Source organism: Hylaeus anthracinus, unplaced genomic scaffold, assembly GCF_026225885.1.
Source record: "Hylaeus anthracinus isolate JK02 unplaced genomic scaffold, UHH_iyHylAnth1.0_haploid 5, whole genome shotgun sequence".
Lineage (NCBI taxonomy): Eukaryota > Metazoa > Arthropoda > Insecta > Hymenoptera > Colletidae > Hylaeus > Hylaeus anthracinus.
Window position 1 is genome coordinate 14294616 of NW_026535322.1, and position 4937 is coordinate 14299552.

A 4937-nucleotide genomic window follows, 5' to 3' on the forward strand; every position below is an offset into this window, starting at 1 on the left:
TTCCGAGCCTAAACAATCGACGACTGAACGCTTACACACGCACTGCTAGAGACGCGTAGCTATACGCAATATTCATTGTAGTAGTAGCAATGATATTTTGCAAATATTTCGGAAACTAAGGCCGAGCAACGGTTATATGTATAGGAAAAAGTTATTGACAATGTTGATTTCTACAACATATTTAAAAATCATCGAAATTGGAGAGGATGTAACCTGTTCTCTATAATTACCTTTTTTTTTATGTATGTTCGCCGATTACGTCCAGACGGCTTGACTGATCGGGATGAAACCTCTTGTATCTTGTAGAGCATATTCCTAGTTTGGTCCCGTTACTTCGACATTTTAAGATCTTTTATTTTTTTCCCGTTTTTTTTTTACCAAAAAACCGAAAAATTTTGTATTGCTTCTTATTTCGAAACGGATTGACCAATAGGATGGAATCTTCTTGCATCTGGTAGGGCTTCGGTGCCTCCTAAAAGCTTAAAAAGACATTTCTCCTTCATCCATCTTTTATCATTTTATTGCACTTTTTTTATCGCAAAATTGTACTATTTCACGTATGTTCGGCCTGAATTCGATGAAATCGATGAAACCCTTTACATTTTGCTGTCGAAAAGGTTTTCGACTTGTTCACTTTGCAGAAATGATTTTTTGTTATTGTTTATAAGTATTGTTATTGCAAAATTCCTATTTATTATGTAACTCGGAGATGAATTTATCGATCGAAATTGAACAATGTCTTGATTTCTCCATTTGTAAAAATCCACGGTGTTTTAGGATATTCTTAACGAACGGATGGGTTGATTAGCCTTATCAAAGACTCGGAGTCGAAGAGATTAAATGCACACGTTAAAGAATCAAAGCCACGTACTTTAATTGTAACACACTATTTACAAAACTTATGAATAAATGTACATAACTTGGAATGAGTCACTATTTCAACGTCACAATATTAACAAATAATAGTCTTTACATTTGATATAAATTTCGAATAATAATCGGTAAACTTTTACTTTAATTGTTTCGGTACACGACACGTGTTCGTCAGATCGATGTGGTTATCGGAAGTGTGTCTGAACGCTTCGCTGGATAGCCGAAGCGATTCGCGTGGCCCCTAATTGGCCGAAAAATAGGCTACTAAAAAGGTTGGGATGTGCACCTGTCTTATATTACAAAATTGCGCACCTACGTATCGCAGTAACGTGATTTGGAATACCGCGCCCTGTTCCAAATTCAAACACATGGATTTCTCAATGTTTATAACAATTACTACTGTAAAATCTCTATTATAAATGTCTATCGAGATTGACTCTATTAATGTCTATTGAGATCACATTGAATGACAGCTGATTTAACAAGGCCAGATAAGGCGGTCAAAAGTGCCCTTGAGCCAAATTGGAAAATAAGCATATCATTTAATAGAGCGTTCAAAGAAAACCATTTGTGCAAAGTTTCAACCCGTTACCATTACCGGAAGGATAGTTCCAGAGCTAAACGTAATTTACCGTTTGAGCTGTTTCGTTACACTGTATCAAAAATTTTGAAAAAAATTAGGTACATTCTATTTTACGACGTACGTGTTTATGAATTTTTTCAGTTTTTTTGCACTGGAAATAGGATTTTTAAAAAATTCAAAAAGTTTAAAAACATTTATTTTTAATAGAAATTATGAAATGACCACGTTTATATTTTTATACTGTTAGTGTCTTCTTATGATTATTAATCTGTAATTTTTTCAGATTTTTGGAAGTGATGGAACGATGTCGGAAAAATGAAAAACCGATTGTTGTTTATATTATTACCTTAATTTTTCATCTGACTATGTTCATATTCTGGCTGTTTTATTGTGGCTGTTATTATTGTATGATTTTGTCAGATTTTTTGCACATGTTTGCCACATACAAAAAAAATTATAAATCGATATTTTTTAACATTTCGTTCGCAGAGTACTATGCATATTCGAATCTTTTAAACAAAATTTGTACATCTTGATGAGATATGTGTTGCTTTATTTAATAATAAACGTAACAAAAATAAATCTAGAGTTGAGGAACACTGTGTTTTACAAAAGTGAAAGTTTCTTTCCTTCTGTCTTTCGTAGTTGGGCCTCTGACAGTATTTATGTTCAGGAGGGCAGTGTGAAAAACATGTGGCAGACCCAAGCCGTATTTTTCTTCTACGACCTAAGCGCCAATTTTCCTATGCACTTTTGAAAGAGCTGTTAGTCTCACTAGAAGAATAAAGACGTGCTTCCGTGTTCTTTAAAATAAAAGAACATTTGATATAAAATATTTAGTGTGAATTTGTTGATTTAAAAATTCCATAATCCAATAATATGAACCTATTTTTAAATATATTTTTTCGAAAAAAAAATATTTTCCGAGGATCACTTCTTTCAAACCATTTTTATTCTTTTTTTTAAGAATTTTTTTCTCATAAATAATAGAAGTCGCTCCAATATGTTATTTAACAAAATATGCTTCATTTTGATCGAGAATGTGAAAAATAATTTTTGTAAATAATTTTAGAGTTTGACCAAAATCGACGATGAATTGGTTTGCGAAATCTTTATAAAAACCTTCCTTCCTTTTTAAAAAATTGGATTTTCACTTTAGAAAAAAACTTTCTATTTGTTTTCTGTGGGATTCCATGAGATCTTCAACGAAAAAAAGGCTCAATCAAAAATGTTAATTATAAAAAGAACTACTAATTTATTAAGATTTGTCAACTGTTTACATATTTTTCCATCAAAAAGAACTAAAAAGTAGGCCGTTTCGATTGTTTCATATTTTTTAAAAATTATTCATCTAAAGGCGCGCAGTTTTCATGTTTGATAATTGACATCCGTTTACTCAATCAAGAGTTATGATTTTTTCAATTCTTCAAAAGTATCGAAACTAACGAATTCCATTATAGACGTTACTTTTCCGTTGCAATATCGACTACCACAGCGAAAATTTTATATTACATTATTTACCAGTATGATAATCATAAACTCATACACACCGTTGGATTCAAAATAACAAAATGCATTTACTGTTCTACTAATGAACAAAAATTGTCAAAAATTTCGGGGTTGGGGGTGGGGGAAAAAATATTTTTTTTTAATTTGTTGATACTGGTTTATAGGCCTACAAAAACACTGCAATGTTTACTTGAACAATTTTTATTCAAATCAGAACTTATTAAATACATTTAAAACTACTTTTAACTTGCATATAATGACCATACGATGCCGTAAAAATATTAATTATCCGAATGTACGATATATAGTACTCTGCGAACGAAAAGTTAGAAAATATCGATTTATAATTTTTTTGTATGTAGCACGTCTGTGCAGAAAATCTGAAAATATCATACTATAATAACGGTAATAAACTATTAAAACAGACACAATATGAACATAGTCAGATGACAAATTAAGGTAATAATATAAACAACAATCGGTTTTTCATTTTTTCAACATCGTTCCACCACTTCCAAAAATATGAAAAAATTACAGACTAATAATCATAAGAAGACATTAACAGTGTACAAATATAAACGTGGTCATTTCATAATTTCTAAAAAAAAATTGCTTAAAAATTTTTGAATTTTTTAAAAAACCATTTTGCAGTGAACAAATCTGAAAAAACTTCATAAACACGTACGTCGTAAAATAGAATATACCTAATTTTTTTCAAAATGCATTTTTTACAGACTGTTTTTTTAAAATATGTGTAGCGTTCATTTTAAATCAGTTTAATTTCACGATATTTCAAGTCTCCAGATTTAAAAAAATATGTCTGTATAAGGGAAATTTAAGGCCATATCGTTATTGCACGGTTTTTGTGTTATTTTGTTTCTAGATTGAAGCGGTTAGGTAAACAAGTTTGCGAAGAGGAGCGGACTGAAACTGTGTCAGCTGCAACGGCACATGAAAAATTACAAATAGAAGAAGCAATGGAAATAGAATTAGATGGAAGAGACATTGTAGAGAATGAATGTCAAGATCGACAAGAAGAAGAAATAGAAGAAGATACAAAAAATGAAAAGGAAGAAGAATTTCATCGGATAGTAGGCGTCGTCATGCAGACATAAACTGCCACTGACGAAGAAGAATATCTAGTCGTAGAAAAAGAAACGACGAAATCAGACGAAAAGTTATGTCGGTCTGACGGGTTCAGCATTGTTGACATGCACCACGTCTTCGACCAGATAAAATTGATCGGCGAACATTCAGAAACCTGGAAATAAAAGGTCTGAAAAGATCCGGTTTAAATTCAACCCTTATTCTAGAATGCAGGATGTGCAATTATAGAGCCGAAGTGCACAGCCAACCTGAAAATGCTTAGGTAATGAATACATCTGAGAATGCAGTTGCAGCAAACATTCTCAGTGGAGGCGGCTACGCACAAATGGAGGACTTTTTGACATCTATCAATGTCCCTTGCATGTTAAAGAAGAAATATAGGAAATGTCACGACCACAACGTCAATAAATTAGTCGCTGCTGCCGAAACAGAAATGGTAGCAGCGGCAAAAGAAGAAAAAAGGCTAGCCGTTGAAAGAGGTGATGTCCTTTCATGTAGAATTCCACATATTCCTGTAGTTACAGACGGAAGGTGGATGAAAAGTTCGTATCGAACAGGAAAGTACGACTCACTGTCCGGTGTACGTGTGATCATTGGTTATCACACTAAGAAAGTATTATTTATTGGCGCGAAGAACAAAATTTGTTGTATATGCAGCCATAAAAGAAAAAGACCCGCCACACCATCAATGTTTCATAAATTGGGGTAGAAATCAAGCGTCTACCAAGATGGAGAGCGATGCCATCGCAGAAGGTTTCAAGAGCAGTGTCGAAAAAAAAGGATTAATTTATTCGACACTAGCAGGGTCTATAAAAAAATTGGTAATTATATAGAACAGGTACATTCTCACCGATTTCTAGGATTT